Consider the following 14,622-nt stretch of genomic DNA (forward strand, 5'->3'; position numbering starts at 1 on the left):
GCATGCACGCCTGCCAGATTGAGAATGTGGGTGGAACACAGTACAAATCTTGCCAAAGCACTTTTTTCTAAAATCTTTGATTGCACATTGTTATATTTACCACTTATGTTTGCAGCATTATTGTATCCTTATCCCTTTACATTGGTGGCATCCAATCCATCTTTGATAAGCTTTTCAAGTATTTCTGTTGCAAATCCATTGTCTGGGTGTGTGTGTGTGTGTGTGAAAATGAATAAAATTAAGGAAACTTTCTTCAATAGACAGTTTTTAGCACAAATTTTAATGTATCTTTGAATGTGTGAAATTCATGCTATTACAATGGTTTTAAGCTACACAGCCGTGGCCAATCTTGTGCTCCTTCCTCCGATCTTTTGCATGTGTTGGGACACCGGTTGCACCACCTCAGTTACTGTATGCTCCTGGCCACCAGAACACCACCAGAGCTTGGAAAAGTTACTTTTTTGAACTACAACACCCATCAGCCCAATCCAGTGGCCATGCTGGCTGGGGATGATGGGAGTTGTAGTTCAAAAAAGTAACTTTTCCAAGCTCTGAACACCACTGGCATGTGGCAACAGAGACAAAGGAGACTGCCAGAGAAGAGATGTCCCCTCTATCATGCCCAGCACAGAAATGTAGTGAAGTATTGGAGGAGGAACGAAGCTCTCATTCCCACCTTGGCCAGCCCTCACCAGGTTTAAATTTTTTGTACGCTAGTAATTTGAGTGAGTTTATTAACAAAGCTGTGGTCCACCATATTTTTTTCACTCCCTTGCTGCATGGATAAAACTAGTACATCACAGAAGAGGAAAGGATTAAACATCTCTCTTCAATGTGCTAGGTTTATAAATTAGCATTGAAATTTTAATGGTGATAAAGCACTGAAAAGTGAAAATACTGCAGTTTAAAGTAACAGACAGTACAAATCCTATATAAGTCTACTCAAAGAAGTCCAATGCTCCAAGAAACTAGATACAGGGTTGCAGCCACAGCCCAGGAAGGACTCAGCCATGTGATTTTTGTGGAATGTGTAGCTCAGCTCTCAGAGTTCCCTCTTGATGGCAGCACCTGTGCTTCAGTAACACCAGATGAGGACCTTATCTTGCAAATTTTTTCCAGTAGTTGCTTCATCTTTTTTTGGAAAGTCATCAGAACCAAAGCAACTTCTAGGTATTGTGAGGCATTTCTTCTCAGCACTGTAAGATTCTTCTCTTTGGACTAGCTTTAAGGTATGGGTGGTACTCAACTAATTCATCCCATCAGGGCAAGGATTACCGCTAGCTAGGGATGGATGAGGAATTAGATTCAGTTCACATTTAAAGCTGAATCTATCAAATTCACATTTTGTAAAACACTATAAAAACTGAAACACAGCCATCTTTCAAAATTTGCACTTATCCAAATTTTGCGATGCAGTTTTCCAGCTGAACAATGTTTACAAAAATGCTTATATTAAGCAAAGGCGTGCAGAAAAATGAACATATTAATGAAAATAACATACAGAAATGCATTGTATTAGAATACATCACTTACAAAATATGTACATTAGTCAAAACTACATACAAAAACATGTTTATTGGGAGAACTGTTCATTAAAATGCTGAAGAATTTTCATGTGTTTTTTTTTAAAAATTGCAAATTGCTGCAGAAATGTTGACAGCTGAATTTAAGCATGAAAGTATAAGGAACTGAGGGAACCACAATGAGCAGATCCTTCCAACTCTAGTGCTAGTGCAACGGGACTTTCCCTCCTATCCTCCCCTTGTGTGCCACCCCATACCCAAACTTGCTCCAGAGGACTGGGAGAACCCATAGAACAAATTTAGAGGACACATGTGGGAGGAGAGGTGGGGAAGTCCCGTTGCAGTAACACTTGCAGTGATGGGATCCTGATAATGCTTCCAGATTATTACAGGAGCAACAAAGGAGCCTCTTTAAATTTCCCCTCATGCCAGCTAAGTTGTCCATGTGCAGCAGCTAGCCAAAAGGGGTAAGTGGTTTTCACCACACTATCACCAATCTTTCTTTTAAAACATTTGGCATGACAAGGTGAAAATCCCTAAGATTGCAAGGTGATCCACTGCACAGAAACTGCTCTCATAGTAGTAGCCCACCACATGGAGCAATCTACAGCAGCCTCCACTTGGTGGCTGTAATCTATAAACCAGCTCACAGGGGGAAAGAAAGAAAGCACTGGAGGATTTTTACTACCAATTTCCATTCTGTTATATATGTAATGGAATTTTATCTTAATATGTTTATATTTGTACTGATTATCACTTTTCATGCTATTTCGGTCAAACTATGACACAGAAAATGATTAAATACTGTTGTACCATTATCCTCTACCCCCCCACACAAATGTTAAGAAATTCATATATATCTCAAATGAGGGTTTGATCCTGGTTTGCAAATCAAGAGCAAACTATAGTTTGCTGGTATGGGCAAAATAGCAAATTATGGTTTGCTGCAAACTCTGAAGGAAATAACAATACACAGGAGGAGAAAGTGCATGATCCTGAAGTTCCTGTCTGTTCATTCATGTAACATTATCTAAACCATTCGAGGTGATCTCCCTGCAGAATCTTCCTTCTTAAAATGAAGGTGGCTTGAGACACCTTGGATCATGCAATGAGAGACTCCTTTTAGGCGGGAGTAAACTACTATAAATCAGTAGGCGTATCAGGCTTTCCTGCAAAATAACTAGCCCATTAACGAGTCACAACAGGCACTGTGTGGATTATAAACTTTGCCAGGACATATATGGCTCATTGGCATAATATCAACTAACAGTATCTTAGTCCTGTAGTAACTGACTCAGAAATAAAACAGCCTGCTCTTTAGGAAACTACTACAACATTAAGGCTGATTCAAAAAGGATCTTTTCAGTGAAATTCAAAACCACTCCCAGCTCACATTTATCGCTGTCACAGCCACATGCTTTGTAATCCTAAGTGGCAGCACCAGCAGTGCTCCCTGGAATCTAGTGGCCATTTTTCCATGTCCCCAAATCCCCCACCCACATTTGAAGACTGTGAAGGGGTGTGTGTGTGTGTGTGTCTTCAGCATTTTCAGAGCGGACACAAAAGTGTATAAAGCCAGCAGTGAAGTTACCAACATCATGGCAGCTGATGATCACCACCACCACCCAAGGTCTACAGTGAAAGCCAGAAGTGCTCATTGCATGGCATTATTATGAAGCCAGTCAGAAGAAGAATAGTGTTTCCTGAATACACTCTAGGCCTCCTGGAGAAAACACGGTGGTCACCAGCTGCCAAGGTGTTAGTAACTTCATTTCTAGCTTTGGGTTATATACAACTAACATATATTTCCTTGTTCTTCTATCTTCAACTACCTTAGATCCATTAATTTTAACAAGCCTACTCTGAGTAAAAGTTAGTTGAATAGATCCCTTTGCGTCCTTTTGTGCCCTTCCCCCCAAAACATGAAAGTGACACCATACAACTTAACAGTCTGCAAATCAGGGAGAAAGATTGGGAGCATTTTGGCTCAACGCTACAACAATTTATTGTTTTATTTATTTGTCTGTTTATTAAATTTATATCCCATCCTTCCTCCCAGAAGGAGCCCAATAATAGTTTATTGGAAGTGCCAGCCATGGCACTTTGGTTATTTTGTGCTTACTGTGTTCATTTAAGTGCTACATTTAGCTACAATCTCAGAATTGTTTTTGAAGTGTACTGAGTTCTCTTAGCAGCCACTAAACTCAATTCAGCTGCAAACCTCGGTGTGTTAATTCTCTCAGTGAATTAGTATCATTGGCAATTAACAACAGAAATACGTTTTTGAGGGTAGTGAGAAAGGCAGAAATAAGATGGGGAGAAAAATCAGCGATTTTCTTGTCTTAGGGGAGCAATATTAATCGAACGCCTGGGCATGAAGTTGACTCAGTAGCAATAAGTCCTGTGGAGAAATAACAATCTTGACAGCACCAACAAGTTACTAATTTTGGCAAGAAAGCTGTGTTAAGGGAGCCACAGTGGAGAGGATATAATTATATTATAATATTACAATATAAAATCATGAACAAAACTCATAATGCCATGAACATCAAAAGCTTTCCAAAAGAAAGCGACTAATATAGTACAATATATAATGTCTTCTTGAAGCTCAGGATATAGTGATAGCTCAACAATAAATGGTATGCAGCAGGATCATGCCAACACATACCCAGAGTGCCACATGATTAGGGACTTCTTTATTACCCATCACGGACAGCTCCACAAGGGCTGGGGGGGTAGAAACTGAGTTTAGCTTGCATTTCATTGCAAACGTATCTAATTTGCACTTCCTAAATCAATGCACAACCCAAAACTGAAGTAATTCAAGTCCATTATTTCCATTATTCTTCTCTGAGTTTGACTTTTGTTGGATATCATCCAGAGTTAAGGGAATATATTTTTAAAGACCGAGTATGTATTTTTAAACAAATAAAGAAGAGAGCTATATATTTAAAGATGGAGTATGTATTTTTAAACAAATAAAGAAGAGAGCTATATATTTAAAGATGGAGTATGTATTTTTAAACAAATAAAGAAGAGAGCTATATATTTAAAGATGGAGTATGTATTTTTAAACAAATAAAGAAGAGAGCAAGGGAGATAATGGCAAGACCAGGGCCTGCTCTGGTCAAACGGACGTCCCCCACCACAGGGCCAACAGACACCATCAAGCCTGTGAAAAGGCAGAAGAGACTGAAGGTGACAGGTGGAAACAACATCAAGGCCTGCTCCAATTAGACTGTCTCCCCCTTCCCCAGAAAACTTTACATTTTATATCTTTTATTTGTTTTGGTAGTTTAAAACCGTTAACCGCTTTGGGTGCCTTGGCAGAAAGGATGTATATAAGTGCAATAATTAAATAGATAAAGGAGAAGAGTCCACAAGGGGAATATTGGGCTGAGCCTGGGGAGACCCAGATTCCAATTTCTAGTCAGCCATGAAGCTCACTGGAACAGGCAAAATCTCTTTCCCTAGCCCACCTCACAAGATTGCTGTGAGGATACAGTGGAGGGAGACCTGTGTCTTCCACCTTGAGCTCCTTAGAAGAAAGACAGAATAAAAATATAATTAGCAGATTGATGAGGCAAGGACAAAACTAACTCTAGACAAATATCTACAGAGGAGTGTGCTTCCAAAACTATTCATGGCAATTGAACATATTCCTTTTACAGATTATAATCTGCAGAAATCACTCCAAGGAGCATCATTAACATACATGGACTAATAAAAATAACAAAACAACAACCAACAAAAACTCAACGGTCACTGATCAAAAAGTGAAGAAATGTATGGTCAATGATCAGGTAATAAGGTGGAGTCTGTCTCTAGTGTTATTTTATATCTATTCCACAAGGCAGGCTATTGTTTATTCTATTTACAGCTGTCCCAAGTGGCAGAAAAGATAGCCCTTGTAGCTTAAAAGAGGTTCTAAGTCCTTTAAGCAAGTACAGGAGGGCTATCTGCATTCATTACAGCAATGGAATGGAATATTGTCATGTCACAATGGAGTACAGATTTCATAGCCACTTAAACATGTATCAGTCTGCTGTAAAATTAACCTTCTTGGCCCAGATTTTTCATTATGTTTTTAAATGACCCAGAACTTCCTTCTTTCTTTATTATAACTTATGTCTTAGCATGCTAATGGTTGCTTTAAATATTTGCATGGAAATGGTGACTATCAGAGTTCATACTTAAAGTAATAAAATAATATTTTGTAGTTTCTTCCTGATGAGAGAGAAAAAAGAAAGCATTCATTAATTGTCCTAGAAGAAAAGGCTGTGATGCATGATGCCACCAACTCAGTTGCCCATAAGGCTTGCAGCCCTTACTTTCTCTTTAATATTCAATTCAACTAGGATATCGCACAAAATACATTGTATTAATTCTAAAATTCTAGCTCTCCAAGCATAACATCAAACAAGAATACATGGTAAGGGGGGAATCTCCATCCATTTGTAACACTGTACTGAGATCCATCAGAACAGTGCTAATTGTCAGTGAGCTTGAGATTAATGGATCCTCCTTTGTTTTGCTGCATTAATGAGTAATCAATCAGAAAGGGGAAAAATAATGATTTCTATTCAAGAACCAAAACAACCAAGTTTTAAAAAAATATTGTTTTAATTATGTTTATTTTATGCTAATAACACAATTTTTTCTTCAGAATTATCAATACATAATGCTCTATGCATCTCTGAATTAGAAAAAAACCTGTTTCCATTTTATAGATAAACATCACTGAAACCTGCAATCTAGAGGTCAGAAATCATATTTCAGTGTTATTACTTATGTGAGACCTATTGGTTAATTATTTTCATTCTCTTGGGCCCTAACCAAATATTACATGGAAACATATGTAATAAGCCCTGATGCTTTGAAAGGGAAAAAAGTGTTCGGTGAAGCTCCCACCACCACCTCTGGAGTTCTAAATGCATTTTGACCCTTGCAAACATTTTTAAAATCTCCTGGGGAGAAATTGTTTTGGAGTGAAACAAAGGAGACTGTCTTACACAAGGTAAGACTATTTCCCCCTCAAGCTCTGTTACCACGAAGCTCATTTTCAGCTGGAACTCTACATGTGCCCTAGAACTATGTGACCTTAGCCATATCTAATGGAAGTACGCACCCTTCTTCAACCCTGAGGGTTTCCTCCAGCAAGCATCTTACACCAGTAATTAGAACGAGTCTTATAAAAGAAAAAGTCTAAATTGGCATTTCCTGGGAAAGGGTCATCACCTTCCCCTGTGAGAGACATCTCAGTCACCTGGTTGTGATTTCTGATTGTCTGAGACCCTTGTGACTACCCTGCCACTCTGTGGTGGGAGATTTATATTGATAATGCCTGGTAATGCCTTAGTACTTCAGGCAATTAACTTTGAATGTCTGTTACATCCACCACTGTCATTAAGGTAATCACCCTTGTGTCAGAGCTAACACCCGTGAGGAAGCTTCTTTCTTATAACTGGGCATCTCGCAGATCCCTAAACTGTTGAGTCTTGCAGTTTTTTAACTGGAGATGCCAGGGACTGAATCGGGAACTGCTGAGTGTAAAACATGTGCTTGGTGACTGAATGGTAGCCCCTGAGGATGGGACAACTGGGGAAAGGGTATACAATCTTGTTTCCATAGCTCAGTGACAGAGCATCTGCCTTGCATGCAGAAACTCTGAGGTTCAATCTCTGGTGTCTCCAGGTAGAGCTGGGAAATCCTGGAGAGTTGCTGCAAGTCAGATTAGGTGATATTGTGCTAGACGGACCAATGGTCTAACTCAGTATAAGGCAGCTTTCTACATGCCTGGGTTCTCTCCACTCCAGATCTTTTCAACTGTTCACTATTAAAAGTAATGGGAGCCACACTATTATGCAGCCCCAGTTAATTTCAGTTGAGTAGTGACCACTGCTCAGTGAAAGGGCACAGGCTCTGAATGCAGAAGGCCTCAGGTCTGTTTGTTTAAATAATTGTTTACCTTGCTCTTCAGCCAAAAAAGCTCCCAGAACAGCTGACAAATAACTATATATTAAAAAATAAGAGTCACTGCTTTTAGCCTTATAATCTAAAAGAAATGGGTTGGAAAGGAGGAGGACGTAAGCAAACTCAGTGTTCAAGTTCTTAGTTTTCAGGTTCAATCCCTGGTATTTCCAGTTCAAAGGATTAGGTAGTAGATTATGGGAACAACCTCTACCTGAGACCTTAGAAAGCTGTTGCTAGTCAAAGTACACAATATACATGTAGATGGACATATAGTCTGCTCTGGAATATCAGGTAATTTCCAATGTTCCTAAGAGGGCGTTCACAAGACAACTTCCTGTTGGAGCCCTACAACATTAAGAGCCCATCAAAGATGGAAAGAACTGAGGCATCCTGTCTTCTGGGATTTATAACCTGAGCCACAGTTATCTAGACTGAATCAGATCCTTTTAACTGAAGTTTATGTAACCCAATTAGCTTAAATTCCTTGTACTTTGGGATAACTGGGCTGTGTGCATTAGGCTTCAGCATGTCAACTCCCATTTTTATGCCGTGAAAAATATCTATGTAGACACTTGCATTCATCCAGGAGGCTTCATTTTCTCTGTATGACATAAACTGGACTTTCACCTTGGCTGGAATCACTGTTTGCATGCCCTCATTTATATGGCTTGAACCTCTGAATCCATATCCTCAACTGACAACCATTAAACGCATGTTCTGCAGGACATTAACTTGCTCTTTGCAGAGCATGCCTGCCATGCCAGCCTCGTACTACTAACTTTTAAAAGAACCAATTTGTGCGCATTGAAACAACAGTGCAAAGGACTCACTCACTCTTGGGCTACATGCTTAGAATACATACAAACTTGATGTTTGTCGTTGGACATGCTGAGCAGGCAGGCCTCTCCTTTCTAATCTCATCAATGTCAGAGCGATTGTGAAAGCAACAGCTGTGTCAGAGCAATTGGAAAAATAGATTCAGAACAAAGGGGAAGACCCATCTCAACAGGGCTTCTCCCTCTAGAACATAAGCTCAGCTTCAGCGGAACGCATAAATATTTCATTCACTATTTTGTTCAGTTATCGCTCCTGTGCTTCCTTCCCCCAATCCGACTCTCGCAAGAGCAATGCTTCTAAATGTTTTCCCCTTTTAATGGGCCTTAAGGGATTAACCTCTTAATTTAAAAAAATGTGTCTGTTTTCAAAAACAAAAACATTACAATATTCAGGGTGCCAACTAATTTATTTTTCTATTATGGAAGTATCTTTTCCTGTAGAACGGTGATGTTATAAATTACATTCCTTACAGAAGCTTTTGTGTATGCCTGGAGTAGCGAACGCGGTACCCCCCCAGATCTTGTGGACTACAACTCCCATCAGTCTCATCCTGCATTGTCAATTTCAAGGTTGACAGAAGTTGTAGTTCACAACATCTGGAGGGCACCACGTTGGCTACCCTTAGTGTATAATGTAGTAGAATGAGCATTTGAAACAGAGTCCATTTTTTGGCTTACATTTCTGGTTATATGAAGAGCTATATAGATTATCCTGAGAAGGCAGTTGTGACTTGGTCGCTGGCCACATTCACACGTCACACTAAGATAAAGCATATCTTAAGACAAAAGTGTGAACATGCTGGGTCCTGAGGAGCTGGCACTCATTTGGTCCCTCTGTGCGTCAGCACGGGTTTCTTCTGTGGCCATTGGTCATGTTTAAGGAAGAGAGATCTCAAGTCCCAGGATCAAACAACCTGCTAAGCCAAACCTTGGCTTAGCTGCCATCTTGCACATTTGCAGGGCCTTTTCTCTTTAGCTTGGAAGAATTTGGTAACATGTGCCTCTGAGCATATGGTGAACACTGGCAACACCTGCAATCAGAACTGCATCTCCAAAGATGGAGAAATCATGACATTCTTACTGTGAATTTCTATTCCCGGGGGTTCCTGGAGGGCTCTTGGGATGGATCCTCCCTCTGGCTGTGTAGGCAGGGCCCACTTCTAAATGCCTCACCCAGGGGGAAGGGCCATCCCCGCTGTCCAGACTGGATGTCAGAGCAAGGACGACGCCTCAACCCCATCCAGGATCCCATGTCGTAGCCAAACCCTGGCTCAGTTGGCTTGTTGTTTTCACAGGACGCTGGAACTTATTAAACAGACTTCAACAGCGAACTTGTACAAGGACTAACAACTGGGATTGAGAACATTTGTTAGTGATACAGTTGGGGGGGGGAATGCAGGAAATCCCCAGGGTACCCTAGCTACATCACCACATGTAGAATGCTGTCAGAAGCCTCTAATTGTGCGTGGCCCACTGTCCGGAACTAAGAGGTGGGGTCCTGCCCTCCAGAATCCCCGGGACTAGAAATTCATGGTAAGAATTTCATGTTTTCCCCAGAGGTTCCTGGAAGGCAGTCCTGACTCTTGGGATATATCAGAGCTGCATGTACCAGAGCGGGTTCCAGACAGATGGTCACATGCAAACTACTCTCTGCAACACCTTCAGACAAAATGCTACGTCTGCAGATGCCCAGGAGTCAATCTTATAGTGTTGAAAGAATGTATGCAGCGAAGCCCACGTGGCTGCCCCGCATATATCTAAGAGAGGAAAACTACCCTTGAAGACTGCTGATGTAGACACCCCTCCTAGGGAATGAGCTGTGAGACCTCCGGGAGGAGTTTCCCCCAAAGTTTGGTTAGCCAAAACTATCACCTCCTTGAGCCAGCGTGAGAATGGAGGAGGAGGAAACCTTACGCCCAAGGGCTTCCCCTCAAAGGAAACAAATATGGCCTCTGTCTTACGAAAAGTGGAAGTCCATCCAAATAAAACCTAAAAGCCCTATGGACATCCAGGGTATGCTACATCCTTTCCTTGGATGAACCCAGTTCGGACAGAAAGACAACAAGACCATCTCGTCAACCTTAAGGAACAAGGAGTTAATTTTAGGAATAAATGATGGGTCCAGACAAATGACCACCTTGTCCTGATAAGAAATACATCACTGGCTGTCCGAAGACAATGCCCCAAGCTTGGACACTCTACGTGCCGAAGTGATGGCCACTAAAAAATGGTCCTTTAAGATCCCAAATAGCTAGAGGCTCAAAGAGGGGGGGCATCAGCACAGATAATACCCAGCTTAAATTCCATGTGGAGAATCGGTGAACCACTGGAGGATTCCACTGTCCAACCCCTGTGAGGAAAAGTCAGAACACAGAAAGCGGATGAAGAAGAAGCAGATAAAGAAAAATCCCTTCTACAGCCCAGAATGCTGCCTAACGCGGCAGCCTGTTGCCTAATAGTGTTAGCACTCAAACCCTTCTCTAATCCAAACTGGAGGAACCCCAGAATATCAACCAGTTTCCTGGAAGAAGGATCCCTCCCCCATGCACTACACCAACTCAGGAATACTTTCCAAGTGGAACTGTATGCTTTATTGGTGGAGGCTTTATGAGAAGACATACACGTATTTAAAACCTCCCCCGAGAACCCCAACTCCCTCAACCAGAGCCGCTCAACTGCCACACTGTCAGGTGGAAGAGGTCCAGATAAAGATGAGCTATGGGCCCCTGCATCAACATGTCCCCCTGAGATGAATGGTGCCAGGGTCTCTCTCTGGATAGGTGAATTGATCCTGGAACCACAACCTCCTTGGCCAGGATGGTGCAATGAGTATCCCCTCCATCCACATGTGGCATATCCATCAAATCGTCTGAGGGATAAGGCAAAGGGTGGGAAGGCATAGTATCTCGCCCTTCCTCCTAGCAGGAGCCCAGGGAGGCAAACAAAAGCACTAAAAACACTTTAAAATCATAAAAACAGACTTTAAAATACATTAAAACAATACAACTTTAAAAACAGTTTTTAAACAGCTTTGAAGACATCTTTAAAACAGGTGAAAAAACTTTTTTTTAAAAAAAAAAGGTTTAAAAACATATCAAAAAGCAGTTCCAACACAGAAACAGACTGGGATAAGGTCTCAACTTAAAAGGCTTGTTGAAAGAGGAAAATCTTCAATAGGCACCAAAAAGATAATAGAGATGGCGCCTGTCTAATATTTAAGGGGAGGGAGTTCCACAGGGTAGGTGCCACCACACTAAAGGTCTGTTTCCTATGTTGTGCACAACTGACCTCCTGATAAGATGGTATCTTCAGGAATCCCTCCCCTGCAGAGCGCAGTGATTGACTGGGCATATAAGGGATAAGACTGTCCTTCAGGTATCCAGGTTCCAAGCTGTATAGAGCTTTGTACACCAAAACTAGAACCTTGAACTTGGCCCAGTAGCAAATGTGCAGCCAGTGCAATTCTTTCAGCAGCAGGGTGATGTGTTGGCGACACCCTGCCCCAGTGAGCAGTCTCGCCGCCACATTTTGCACCAGCTGCAGCTTCTGGACCAACCTGAAGGGCAGCCCCACATACAGCGCATTAGAGTAATCCAACCTGGAGGATACCAGTGCGTGGACAACAGTGGTCAGGTTATCCCGATCCAGAAACGGCCGCAGCTGTCTTACCAGTCGAAGGTAGAAAAAGACACTCCTAACCACGGCGGTCACCTGGGCCTCTAGCGACAAAGATGGATCTAGGAGCACCCCCAGACTACGGACCTGCTCTTTCAGAGGGAGCATGACCCCATACAAAGCAGGCAACTGACCGATTATCTGAACTTGGGAACCACCAACCAACAGCGCCTCCGTCTTGCTAGGATTCAGATTCAGTTTTTTTGCCCTCCTGCAGCCCACCACAGAGTCCAGGCACCGGTCCAGGGCTTGCATGGCCTCTGCAGATTCAGATGTTACCAGGAAGTGGTATGACCATGAAAATGGGGTGACATCCAACCCCCTTTCTCCAGATGAACCCTTTCTCCATCTGGAGCAAAAACCAAGTCGAGGGTGTGCCCTGCCCTATGCATAGGGCCGGTGACAACTTGAGACAGCCCCATGTTTGCATGGAGGCCATGAAGTCCCGAGCTGGAACACTATAGGCAGCCTCAGCATGGACATTGAAATCACCCAGCACTATCATTCTGGGCTCCTCCAATACCACAGCCAAGATGGCCTCCACCAGCTCAGTCAGAGAAGCTGCTGGGCAACAGGGTGGATGGTACACCAGCAGCAACCCTAGTTTCCTCTCTCTTTGGCCCAACACCAGGTGCAGGTCCTCACAGCCAGCTCCAAGACATAGTGGATTCCTGGTGACAGAGATGGAAGTTCTGTAGACCATAGGAACTCCACCACCCCCGTCCTTGCAGCCTGTGTTGGTGTTGCACCAAGTATCCAGGTGGGCATAGCTGGGTCAGATCAACTCATCCCAGTTCACCCACCCAGGTCTCGGTAATGCACACCAAATCAGCACCTTCATACATGATCAAATAATGGATGAGTATTGTGAATCGATCTGGTGTTAAACAACACACACAGGCCGCTGGGCACAGCAGATGAGCAACAAGGAACCCATCCATGAGAGGAGTGGGAGCGAAGAACAAGGCATAGATAGCCTTGTCCTCATCTTCTATAGTAGTTCACCACCTCCTCATGGCTCTATGATCACTTAAATTGGGATGGCATCACCCATGTTCCTCCTTACTACGAGTCCTCCTAAACACCTGATATGGACCCAACAACAGCCCAACAACAAAACCTATCTGAGCCAATTATCCCAGTAGGCCTTAGCAGTGCCTGCCAAGGTCTTGGCACCCTGTACCTCTTTTGCCACAATCCCCCTAATCCAGGCCATGAATTTTGGGAACTCCTCCTCCCCTGGAAGACCAGTCATGGGAAACCCGTTTGCACTCACCCCTTCCATGCATAGATCCTGTAGTTCTGCCACTGATTGGTTAGAGGAGAAACCTTCCTGGTTGCTATGAGAGGAACCCATGTGGTCCTCCGTGGGGCTAGCCGCCTGGTATCTGGCAGCTCTGCTGTTCTCCATGGAGACTATCAAGTAAGCTCTCACCAATCCCAAGGTGAGGGTGAGTAAAGAACCACTCTGTACTGTAAGCCAGGGCCCATAGTTTTGGCGAGAAACCTGTGGCCCATGCTGATCCAGCCACCTGCCAAAAATTGCGGTTGCTCCTCTGCCTCCTAAGTAGGTGTGCCCTGCCAGTGTTTCTGAGCCACTCCTGGCTGGCTCTGTAAAGTGTCTGCGCCTCCACTTGTCTCATGGAGTGTGGCTCACTGCTTCAACTCCCTCGCTGCACCGCAAACACAGAGTTCTAGTGCCCCCCCAACCCGCTCTGGCTAAGATTTCAAAGCCTTTTTAAGGCTTTTGAAGACAGCCTTTTGTGTTTCAAACTGGAGGTTATGTTCTATTTCTGTTTTGGGCGCGCTAACATTTGAAGCTGAAACTGCAGTTTGATGTAAAAATCAGACTGATTACCATATGTTTCTACTTAAGCAATGACTCTAGCTGTTGGAAAAATCAAACTTGGCCTGCCCAAGATGCATGTGCTTAGTTTGCTGTGCTTAAACCACTGCACTTAAGGAAAGGTGGACATATTCAATTAAAAACATAGAGCACACCTAGAAATTTGCTAGAATATATTTCACCTCTCACTGTTTTATCTTGTCCAAACTAAGACACTCCTCATGTCCATAGGAAACTATTCTGCAGAACAGTCAGTATCATTATTCCACAATTGTTTTTGGAGGTTTTTTTAGTGTAAATTATGCAAAGTGCTGCTATACACCTATTCACAGAAACCAAAGCAAAAGAAAATGATTTACTATAGGAAACTTCACTAAAATTGCAAAGTAAATCAAACATATTTAAAGTGACTATATGAACTATATCAATGTCTTAATAATTCTGCTAAAACAAGATCAGCACAGCACATCTTTTGTGTTATTTGGGCTGATTGCAGGTGTTGCCACTACTCACCATATGCTCAGAGGCAATATTACCAAATTCTCCCAAGCTACACAGCAAGTGGATTGGACTGTGAAAGATCAACCCAAATTGTGTTTGCATTTTGACAAATTTGTAGGGCAGTACAGTATCTCGGAAGTCAGGTCTCCTGCTCCCCGGTGCATTCACTATAGCTGCCCAATTTCCCTGCTTTTTAAAGTTTGATAGAAATATCTGTTGGCTATAGGTATGTTCTTAAACCACAAGCGTTTTATTTTTGGTTTTGCCT

Source organism: Rhineura floridana, chromosome 10 (genome assembly GCF_030035675.1).
Source record: "Rhineura floridana isolate rRhiFlo1 chromosome 10, rRhiFlo1.hap2, whole genome shotgun sequence".
NCBI lineage: Eukaryota > Metazoa > Chordata > Lepidosauria > Squamata > Rhineuridae > Rhineura > Rhineura floridana.